Source organism: Hypanus sabinus, chromosome 10 (assembly GCF_030144855.1).
Source record: "Hypanus sabinus isolate sHypSab1 chromosome 10, sHypSab1.hap1, whole genome shotgun sequence".
Taxonomy (NCBI): Eukaryota; Metazoa; Chordata; class Chondrichthyes; order Myliobatiformes; family Dasyatidae; genus Hypanus; species Hypanus sabinus.
The window spans coordinates 138638052-138650535 of record NC_082715.1 but is presented as its reverse complement, the minus strand read 5'-3'; positions in this window follow the sequence as shown (position 1 = coordinate 138650535).

The window sequence follows — 12484 nt, the reverse complement described above, 5'->3', positions numbered from 1 at the left end:
GGAATGTGTGCCAACACTTGGGTGAGCTGGTTGTCAAGACAAATGATGCATTTCACTGTATGTTTCGACATATGAGATAAGCAAATCTGAATCTGGATCCCAACAACAGAAAACCTGTCGCATGAAAAAGCCAGTATTGAAGGATTCAAAGACTACAAATAAAGCACTAATCACCCCAGTGCCTTTCAAACAACTGGGATACGTCCCAAACAGCAGAGATCCCCACCATGACTTTAAGTGCATCATAATTAGCCCTTGTTAAGAGATTCTTGGCTTTTCTGACAGAAGGTACAAAAAAAACCTTTGAGGGCAATGACCAGGAGATCCAGGAGATGATTAATTGTAAAATCAAGGCATTTTGCAATCATGCCACAAGGACAAAATAACCAAATCTGCTGTCATCCAAAGATCAAGATCCAACACACATGCTCTTTAACTTAAAACGAGAGGAACTCAAGTCCTTCTTTCCCTCTTATTACTGCCAATACACAAGAAAGGCAAAATTAATGTAATATAAATATGATTGAAAGACATGTTTAATGCAAGACATGCTTATTTTAAAAATTGCTCACAGCTTGTTGAATATAATTTTAAAAGCAGATTTTTAAATCAATTTTGTATACCTTAAGGGGTTAGGTACGCTGGGAAATGAAATATTCTTCACCTCTGTGTCAGCAGGAGCTCTAGCAGATTGGGTCCAGAGTAAATACAGAGGAAAGCTTCTTAACTGCCTGAAGAATATATCTCAACTGTACTGTCAAAGAAGCAAAATGAATTAGTGTAAAATATTGCAATATCCTTTGGGTTTTCTGAGATTTAGGGGCATATCGTCCTCCCTGTGTGTCAACTAATCAACCAGACAGAGCACATTAAGAAAAATGGGGGAGGCGAACTGCAAAAGGTATTTTCTTTTAAAGTTAACTTCTCACCCACAACTCCTGCTCATGTGGGAGCCAGAGGAAGGTGGGCAGTGAAGAAAGGGCGAGAGTATGAAACCTTTGAGGCCAATAATGGGTGCAGGAGGATAAACAATCGATTTCGGTGAGTCTGGGAGTAAGGATCTGGGGAGGTTTGTCTGCAGGACAAAAGTCTGATGTCTGCGAGGACGGAAGTCAGCGCCCAAGGGGTGGAGGCCTGATTGTGGCCTGTCCTGGAAATGGAAGCCTGTCTGTGAGTGCGAGGGTGGGAAAGGGGCTTGTTTTGCTGTTGTTCCATTATTTTCTTGTTCTTGTTGCTCTTGTTGTTCTGCTGAACATGATGGACTACTAGGCCAGTGCAGGAAAGTGCGGTGACACGTCCGTAGTGTGTTGGTTGTTAAAGCAATTGACGCATTACAGTGTATATTTCCACTTACGTGATGAGTAAATCCGAATCTGCCATGTCCAACCTGTTGAACTTCTACGATTTCTTTCAGAGGTTATTAAACAAGTGAAGTGTTATATTGCCATTAGCAACCCTAACGGGAATTTAAGTTCTGCTACGGGATGCTTGAATCCTCCAGATCTGGTCTTCAGGACCACCAGATTCAAAAACAGTTACTTCCCCCAAGCAGTTAGGCTGATCAACACTTACACCCACAAACCCACCCCACCACACCCCCAAACTCCACTACTTTATCATTTCCTATCGGTCACCTTATTTATTTAGAGATACTGTGCAGAACTGGCCCTTCCGAACCAAGAAACCCGCCTATTTAACCCTAGAATAATCACAGGACAACTTACAATGTCCAATCAACCTGCTAAATGGTACATGTTTAGACTGTGGGAGGAAACCGGAGCACCCAGAGGAAACCCACACAGACACGGGGAGAACATACAATCTCCTTACAGATGGCAGAGGAATTGAACTCCAAATTCCAATGCCCTGAGCTGCAATAGTACCCTGCTGGCTGTACGCTACTGTTGAGTCCCTCATGTCCAGACATTCTTGTGTCTAGCATCACTTTATGGACATGCAATCAACCTATATATCTAAGCTACCTTACAGACTTACATTTATTGTCTTTTTTATTTCAGTGTGCTTTTTTGTGCTGCATAATTATTTAATTGTCCTTTGCAATTGTGTACTGAAAACAACATTAAACAATTCCAGCATTTGTAAAATAGCCCGTTTATCTTCAACTTAATATAATTAGCAATCAATTGCTTAACGCTTTGCAAAAGTCTTTCTCTTTCCCAAGAGCAGGTTTTTATTTTGGTGTATTAGAACGCTGGTAATCAGGACAGTGACGGGCTTCTCTCCCAGAATGCGGGATATCTGGTGTTCCTAATGATGACACCAGCAAGATGTTGCATCTGACTGCAGCTCCTGACAGACCACATTATGAATTGGAGTTACAGCTGATAAACTCTGGATCATGCAGAGGCTGAGGGGTTGATAGACAAGACATGCAGGGAGGCAGTTAGACACAAGGTGCGGGATGCGGGTAACTGGGTGACTGCCAAGATGGGGAAAGTGGATAGGCGGCCTCTGTAGCCATTAGCTCAACAACAGTTACTGTTGGAGGGAATGGCCTTGAGAGGAAAGCCACTGTGGTTAGGTCAATGTCACTGTCTGCCTTTGGGGCTCAAAAGAGAAAGGGGGCGAAGAGGTGAGCGGTAGTGATATGGGATTTGTTGATTAAAGGCACAGGAAGGAGGTTCTGTGGATAAGAACGAGACTCCCAGATGGTTTGTAGCCTCCAGAGTGCCAGGGTCAGGAACATCTCAGACTGAGTCCACAGCGACAGGGTGAGCGGGCAGAGTTTGTGGTTCAAGTCAGCAACCGTGACATGGGCAGATGCGTGATGAGGTCGTGCAGAGTGAATTCAGGGAGTTAGGTGCTAAATTAAATGGCAAGATCTCAGAACTGCTGCTCCTACCACGTGCTAGTGAGGCCAGAAATAGGAAGACCGCACGTGATATTTAACACGTGGCCAAGGAGATGGTGCAGGAGGTGGGGGGGGGGGGGGCTTCAGAATTTCGGATCACTGGGCTCATTTCCAGGTAAAGCGGGACCTGTACAGAAGGGGTAGTTTGCGCCTGAACTGGAAGAGTGTTAATGTCCTCGCAGCAAGGTTCGCTAATGCTGCATGGTGGGGGTGGGGCGTTGTGGGGGTATGGTTAAACTGGAGTTGCAGGGGGATGGGAACCAAAGTGTCAAAACAGATAGTTTAGTACTAGGCTGTTTAGAAAGATGCTGTTAAGCCTGCATAGTCAGGAATCAAAAGGTTGGGCATGGAAGGACTAATGTTCTGAGCTACATATATTTCAATGCAAGGAGTATTGTAGGAAAGACAGATGAGCTTAGGGCATGGATCAGCACATGGAATTATGACATTGTAGCCATTTGTGAGATTTGCTTGTGTGAGGGGCTGGACTGGCAGCTCTATATTCTGGGGGTTCCATTGATTTAGACATGACAGAGTGAGATAGATTAAACAAGCACGGGCAGCGTTACTGACTGGAGGCCTGTAACCACATTATGCTGCAGTTATCAGTCCTGGGTCTGTTGTTTTTTCGCTATGTATATCAGTGATCTGGATGATTGGATCAGCACGTTTGTGGAAGACTCCAAGATTAGGGGTGTAGCGGTTAGCGGGGAAGATTGTCAAAGTTTGCAGTGGGACATCGGCCAGCCGGAAAAATGGGCTGAAAAATCAGACAAAATTTTATGCAGACAAATGTGAAATGTTGCACATTGGGAGGATCAATGGGGAGTGAAGTAGGGCACTGGGGAGTGTGGTAGAACAGAGTGATCTAGAACTACAGATCCATCATTCCTTGAAAGTGGTGTCACAACCAGATAGGGTCATAAAGAAAGGTTTTGGCACACTGGCCTTAGGATTGACTACAGGATTGGGGTGTTACATTGAAATTGCATAAAACATTGGTAAGGCCTAATTTGGCATAATGTGTGCTGTTTTGGTCACTTACAACAGGAAAGATGTAAATAAGGTTGAAAGAGCACAGAGAGAATTTACAAGGACGTTGCCGGGACTTGAGGACCTGTATTATAGGGAAAGGTTGAATAGATCAGGACATTATTACATAGAAACATAGAAAACCTACAGCACAATGCAAGCCCTTTGGCCCACAAAGTTGTGCCAAACATATCCCTACCTTAGAAATTACTAGGCTTACCCATAGCCCTCTATTTTACTAAGCTTCATGTAACTATCTAACAGTCTCTTAGAAGACCCTATCGTATCCGCCTCCGCCACTGTTGCCGGCAGCCCATTCCACGCACTCACCACTCTCTGCATAAAAAACTTACCCCTGACATCTCCTCTGTACCTACTCCCCAGCACCTTAAACCTGTGCCCCTCTGTGGCAACCACTTTAGCCCTGGGAAAAAGCCTCTGACTATCCATACGATCAATGCCTCTCATCATCTTATACACCTCAATTGGGTCACCTCTCATCCTCCGTCGCTCCAAGGAGAAAAGGCTGAGTTCACTCAACCTATTCTCATAAGGCATGCTCCCCAATCCAGGCAACATCCTTGTAACTCTCCTCTGCACCACTATGGCTTCAACATCCTTCCTGTAGTGAGGTGACCAGAACTGAGCACAGTACTCCAAGTGGAGTCTGACCAGGGTCCTATAGAGCTGCAACATTACCTCTCAGCTCCTAAATTCAATTCCACGACTGATGAAGGCCAATAAGCCACAGAGCCAACCTCTGCAGCTGCTTTGATCATCCAATGGACTCGGACCCCAAGAAATCTACACTACTATACAATACTATTGTTCTCCAGAACATAGAAGATTGATTAGAGATTTGATAGAGGTATATAAAATTATGAGGGGTATAGAGAGGGCAAATGAAAGCAGGAGTTTTCCACTGAGGTTGGGTGAGACTACAGCTAGAGGTCATGGGTTAAGGGTGGAAGGTAAAATGTTTAAGGGGAACATGAAGGGGAACCTCTTCACTCAAGAGTGTGGTGGGAGAGTGGAATGAGCTGCCAGCGCAAGTGATGGATGTTGGTTAGATTTCAATACTTAAGAGAGTTTTGGGCAGATACAAGGATGGGATGGGTATGTAGGGCTATGGTCCGGGTCGATGGGTCTCAGCAAATTAATGCTTCAGCACAGACTAGATGGGCCAAGCGGCCTGTTTCTGTGCTGTAGTGTTCTATGATTTTCTGGCTCTGTATCTGGCGGATACATTAGGGACATCAGTGGGAAGAGCCTCCTTGCATTTGTCCCCTTCATAATTTTGTATATCCCTATCAAATCTCCCCTCATTCTCCTGCACTCCAGGGAGTAAAGTCCTAACCTATTCAACCTTTCCCTGTAACTCAGGTATTCATACCCTGGCAACAACCTTGTAAATTTCCTCTGCACACATTCCACCTTGTTGAAAGTCTGCTGTGTGAGATCTTGGGTTCAAGATTGTTTAATGTCATTTCCTTTACGCCAAGGGTCAATGAGACTGAAATAATTGTTACTTCATCGTGGCCGTTGATGAGCCCCACCACTTTCGTGCCATCGATGAACTTGGTGTTGTGATTGCTTGGGTGTTTGTCTGTGCAGACATTAGTGAGCAGAATGTACAGCTCATAGCCCTGAGGGGCAGCTGTGTTGAGAATGATAGGGAGGGAGGAGCAGTTGTGCATCCTGACTATCCGAGGTCTGTTCGTTAGCTGAGCAGAGGGCACAGCTCACCTACCAACCAAATGCATAGATACACCCTACCAATATCAGAAAGCAGGCAATTAGTCTTAATAGAAAATGGAAATATGCCAATTAATTGTTGGATTGAGGACATTAATTAAATTTAAAAAAATGAAAACCGAGTGAGAATAATAATAAAATTGGAACGAGGGAAATAGAAAGGCCCCTGAGTGGAAGGATTTTGTTTGTCTATCTTGTTGTGTGTCGCTTTTCATTGATTCTGTTCTCTTTCTTTGTATTTACTTGTGAATGCCCCAAGAAAACGCATCTCAGGGTAGCATATGTTGACATGTATGCACTTTAATAATAAACTTACTTTGAAATTTGAATGTTTTTAACTCAAAATGAATGGGAAATATTTATTTAGGATGTAGAACATGGATAGAACAAAGGAACCTCTGCCACTGGAGATCTTTGTCCCACTGAGTCAATGACCTGGAACTCCTTGGATGCTTTTGGGAGTTTAGCAGCACAAGGGACTCAGATGATCAATTTTCAGCATGAAGGAAGGAAATTCACGTGGAAGTAATATGCTGATTTTTATCAAAATTTTATTTCACGTTTATTCAACAAAACCTCCAGTAAGTTCCTATAGTGCTGATTAACGTGACCCTTTCATCAGGCAGAAGTCTAGAATGCCTGAGATTCCTGTAATTATATAATTTCTGAACATGCTGTTAATTTAGTTGCAGGCTTTTGACTAGGGCAGCAAATAATACAACATTTCTATTTTTTCAGAACTAAGTTTGCTGGTGTTACCACTGTTGTGGGCTGGATGAAAGGTAGTGGTGAATCAGCATACAAGAAGCAGATTGAAAATTTGGCTGAGTGGTGTAACAACAACAACATCTCACTCAATGCCAATAAAACCAAGGAAATGATTGTAGACTTCAGGAGAGGGAAACCAGAGGTCCATGTGCCAGTAAACGTCGGAGGATCAGAGGTGGAGAGGGTCAGTAACTTTAAATTCCTGGGTGTCACTATCTCAGAGGACCTGTCCTGGATCCATCATATGAATATAATTGTGAAGAAAGCACATCAGCACCTCTACTTCCTCAGGAGTCTGTGGAGATTCGGCATGTCAACAAAAACCTTGGCAAACTTCTATAGATGTGTGGTGGAAAGTGTGCTGACCGGCTGCGTTATAGCCTGGTGTGGGAACACCAATACCTTTAAGCAGAACATGCGACAAAAGGTAATGGATTTGGCCCCATACATCACGGGTAAAATCCTCCCAACCACTGAGCACATCTACGTGAAACGTCGCTGTAGAAAAACAGCATCCATCATCAAAGATCCTCACCACCAGGCCGTGCTTTTTTCTTGCTGCTGCCATCAAGTAGAAGGTACAAGTGCTTCAGGACTCACACCACCAGGTTCAAGAACAATTACCACCCCTCAACCATCAGGCCCTTAAATAAAAGGAGATGGCTGCACTCATTCTACCACTGGTGAGTCCACAACCGAATGTCTCACTTTAAGGACTCTTTATCCTGTTATTTTGTGCTTTTTATTTATATCTGCATTTGCGCAGTTTGTTGTCCCTTGATCCTGTTTACAGTTGCTGTTCTATAGATTTGCTAAGTATGCCCACAGAAAAAGAATCTCAGGGTTGTATGTGGTGACATGTATGTACTCTGATAATAAATTTTACGTTGAACTTTGACTTTCCTGTCAGAGTCACATTATGTAGAGACACTCCTGTGCTTAGTGTCACTTCATAGATGCACAATCCAACTATGTATATAAGCTCTTATGTATTTCTATTTATTGTGTTTTTCATTATTATTTTGTTCTTTATCTTTTGTGTTTTTTGTGCTACATTGTATCTGGATGCCCCTGGCACACCCTCCAATTTTGTTCATTATTCCGTTCTCCTTTACACTTGCGCACTAAAAATGACATTAAGCAATCTTAAATCTTCAATCTTCACCATTAAATTTACTTCATTAATCCTTGGCAAACAACTGCATCTTGCAGTTCTGCTTCCATGCTGGGAGTCAACACAGCGGGATAGCGGTTAGCATAATATGTTATGGCACTAATGATCGGAAGGTACAGCTCCAATTCCCACCGCTGTCTGTAAGGAGATTGAACGTTCTCTCCGTGAGTCCGTGTGTTTCCTCTGGGTGCTCAGGTTTCCTCCTACATTCCAAACATGTATGGAATAGGGTTAGTAAATTGCAGGCATGCTATGTTGCCGCTGGAACCCTGGCAACACGTGGGGGCTGCCCATGTCATTGATGCCAGTGATGCATTTGACTGTGTGTTTTGCTGTACATGTGACCAAGGAAGCAAATCGTTCTAATCTTTCTAAACCCTTCCCTTCCGCATAACCCTCCATTTTTCTTTTATCATGCGCCTATCCACAGTCACCGCCTGAGCGGGCAGTAGGAGATGTGTGGATGCAGAGTAACTACTGTGGATTGGGAATGGGTCCAGCAGCTTGGGAAATGGCAAAGGGATCATAGCTGGAAAAAAGTGGGTGAGAATCCAGGAGAGAGGCTAACCGAGCCTGCATGTGTACTCATGAGTGAAAGGATAATGATCTTTTTGTCACGTTTATATCAAAACTTCGAAACACCCAATTAACTGTGTTACTTGTGTCAGTGACCGACACAGTCCAAGGATGTGCTGGGGCAGCCCACAGATATTGCTGTGCTTCAGGCGCCAACTTAGCATGCCCACAAATCACTACCCTAACTGGTATATCTTTGTAAATGTGGGAGAAAGCCAGAGCACCCAGAGGAATCCCACCCAGTCATAGCTGGTCTGTATGCACTAACTCTTTACCGACAGCAGTCAGAATTTCACCCTGATCACTGGTGCTGTAAATCAAAGTTCAAAGTTCCAAGTTTATTTATCATCAACATACATGCATGTCACCTTGTACAACCCTGAGATTCATTTTCCTGCGGGGAATAAACAGTCAATCCAAGAACCATAACAGGATCAAAGAAAGACCACACTTTACAGGATGGGCAAACAATCCATGTGCAAAAGATAGCAAATTGTGCAAATACAAAAAAAAATGATAATAAAAATTATAATAATTGAGCAATAAATACAAAAAAGATGAGATGAAGAGTCCTTAAAAATGAGTCCATTGGTTGTGGGAACAGTTCAGTGATGGAGCAACTGAAGCTGAGTGAAGTTTTCCTCTTTAGCTCAAGAGCCTGATGGTTGAGGGGTAATAACTGTTCCTAAACATGACTGTGTGGGCCCCCAGGCTCCTGTACTTACTTCCTGATGGCAGCAGTGAGAAGAGAGCATGTCCCAGATGATGGATGGTGCTTTCCTGTGACAGTTCCCCGTTTAGATGCACTCAATAGTTGGGAGGGCTTTCCATGATGGCCGTAACCACCACGTTTTATGGGATCTTCTTTCCTAGAGCATTGGTGTTTCCACATTAGGCCATTATGTGACCACTCAGTATACTCTCCACTGCACCTCTGTGGAAGCTTGCAATGGTTTTAGATGCTCATGCTGAACCTTCACAAACCTCTAAGGAACTGTCCAGCTTTCTTCATTATTGCACTTACAGGCTGGGCCCAGGACAGATCCTCTGAGATGGTCAAAGTTTTAGATGTTATGCTAACTGCTACTCCCGCATGCCAGCCGCACATCGCATGCAAACAACCTACAAATCCACCTGTCTTTGGAACGTGGGAGCACACAGAGGAAACCCATGTGTCTTGGAGAGAAAGTACAAACTCCTTACAGAACATTGATCGTTGGTTTTGTAAAACGATTGCACCAACTGCTGTGCTAGACTATGAATGAGTATCTGTATACTCTATTGACACCTGCACATGTACTCAGTAATATTTGAGCATTAAAAACCATGCAGCGGTGTCTCCCAGTGTTGTGGTCATCCCTTACTATCAGTGAAGGCTGTGTGATAATTTATATCAGCTACTCAATGTTAAAACACACACAGGGAGCTAGATGAACGTGATTTTGTGACACTCAGGAGGGGCACACCTAATTGACCGCTTCCAACATGCTACAGATTATGCCTGTCCACCACAGGTGCACATTCGATGCAAGTGTGCTATCTGCAAAATACACTAAAGTAACTTATTCATGTTGGAATCTGATGTTTTGATCCAAGGTTCTTTGGGAATTCAAGAAAGAGGCATAGAACCTTTTGCTTCACTATTGCTTTATTCAGTGTTGATAGAATGCTGAAAATTGGAAATGAGGAAAAACAGAGGCCTAGTAAGGGAAGGAAAGGAGGAGTAAAGATGGTGGGCCCATGTGTTCAGTCCTTCTTATACCCCATAGATAAGAAACATTTCATTCGAATACATAGATGTGAGTTAACCAATCAAAAAGCCCCTATTCAAATAACACAATATCAAGAGCTTCCAGAAAGAGACAGAACTATAACCGCTAGGGGACATGTTGAAGAACTGCGTATACATATTGTGACCGCTAGGAAACCACTACCTGCATATAGGCTGTTTTATGAAATACAGGCTGGTATAAATTGTTAAACTGCACAGAAGTTAACCATTGTACAGTCTAATCCAACAGTAAGGTTACTTCAGCAGCACCTGTTCCTTCAGCAAATTGGTCAGGAGCGATGTGGACATCTGGAGTCTTGACCTGGACTCCGTGCTCACAGGTCAACGATGTGGATTGGTGACAAAGGACATCCATGGATGTTGGGCTGCCCCAGGTCAGTGGATACTGGGATCAGACGTGTATGTGAGCAGGAGGCAAGAGGGGGCTCGAGGGCCAGCCATGGACCACTACAACATAGAAACAGACCCATTGATCAACCTGTCGATGCCAAACTGTTATTCTGCCTTGGTCCATGGACCTGCTCCTAGATCGTAGCCCTCTATACATCTCCCATCCATGTACTTATCCAAATTTTTCTTAAATGCTGAAATCAAACCCGCACCCACCTCTTCTGTGAGCAGCTCATTCAACACTCTCACAACCCTCTGAGTGAAGAAGTTCCCCCTCATGTTCACTTTTCACCCTTAACCTATGACCTCTAGTTGCAGTCTTACCCAGCCTCAGTGGGAAAAGCTTGCTTATGTTTTTCCTATCCCTACCTGTCATAATTTTGTATGTTTCTATCAAATCGCCCCTCAGTCTCCTAAGTCAGGAAGCCTGGAGTTCGTGGTCCCATCTCTGGCTAGTGTAAGTGTAGGTACAACAGGTCATTAAGAAGGTAAACGGAATGTTGGTCTTCATTGCTAGAGGGATTGAACTCAACTATAGGTCATGCTGCAACTATACAGGATACTGGTGAGGCCGCAACTGTGCGCAGTTCTGGTCGCCATACTTGAGGAAGGTTATACTGGCTTTGGAGGCAGTGCAGAGGAGGCTCACCAGGTTGATTCCAGGGATGAAGGGGTTAACCTACGAGGAGCGATCGAGTTGCCTGGGACTGTACTTTCTGGAATTCAGAAGAATGAGAGGGGATCTTATAGAAACATGCAAAATTTTGAAAGGGGGTAGATGAGATAGAAGTAGGTAAGCTGTTTCCATTGGTAGGTGAGACTAGAACTAGGGGACATTGCCTCAAGATTCAGGGGAGAAGATTTAGGATGGAGATGAGGAGAAACTGTTTTTCCCGGAGAGAGGTGAATCTATGGAATTCTCTGCCCAGGGAAGCAGTTGAGGCTTCTTCACTAAATATATTTAAGATACAGTTAGATAGGTTTTTACATAGTGAGGGGATTAAGGGTTATGGGGAAAAGGCAGATAGATGGAGCTGTGTTTACAGACAGATCAGCCATGATCTTACTGAATGGCGGGTCAGGCTCGATGGGCCGGATGTCCTACTCCTGCTCCTATTTCTTATGTTCTTATGTAGAAGTCCAGAAGTTGAGGAGCATTGGCTGAGGCCCAGAGAATGGAAGCCAATCCTGAAGTCGGAAGACTGTCCGTGTTGTTTTGCTGCTTGTGATGGTCCGCTTTGTCATGTTTTGTGTTGATCTGCAGAGAAGTGTGGGATTGCTATGTTGGCACTGGCGGGTGTGGTGACACTTGTGGCTGCCCCAGCACATCCCTGGGTTGTGTTGGTTGTTAACACAAATGACAAATTTCACTGTATGTTACAAAGTGCATAAGATAAATCGGAATCCCTCATGGTCTCACACAATTCCGGCTTCAAAATATTTCACCAGTCTGTCATTGTTTCTGAGTCAAAATCCTGAAATCAGAATCAGAATCAGACTTTAATCGCCAAGTACCTGTACACATACAAGGAATTTACTTCCTCTTCCTTACAACGCAAATGGAGAAACCTCAGCACACAGAATGATCTAATTCTCAAAGGTGATTCAGCACCATGTTCTGATGACCAATAAATAAAGGACAAAGTATTTTGTACTCCTAATAATACATAGCAAAAGTAAGTGGATTAATCAAAAACAAAATACTGAGCCTGCAAATACATGACGTTTTGTGGATTTTTAAAGGAACCAATTGAACCCCATGCCTTTTAGAAATCTATATCTGAACAAATGCAGGGGAACAGAGACAAAGTAAGTTCCTTCATGGATTTTATTTCTGGTATGTTGATAGGAAGGATTCTCTTTTATCTATCAGAATTTTAACAAACTGTTCAAGATAAATATAATTATGCCTAGCTCCGCTTCCAAGTGGGAAATTATTTTTTTAAACAGAGGCAACAGTTATCTTCCCCCAGCAGTAAGTCTGATCAACTCCTCCACTGACTTACTCCACCATTAATTTATTGCTTCCTGTCAGCCACCCTATGTTCAGCCTCGCGTCACTTTGTTGACATACAATCAATGTGTATATTAGCTATCCTATGTAGTTATATTTGTTGTGAATTTT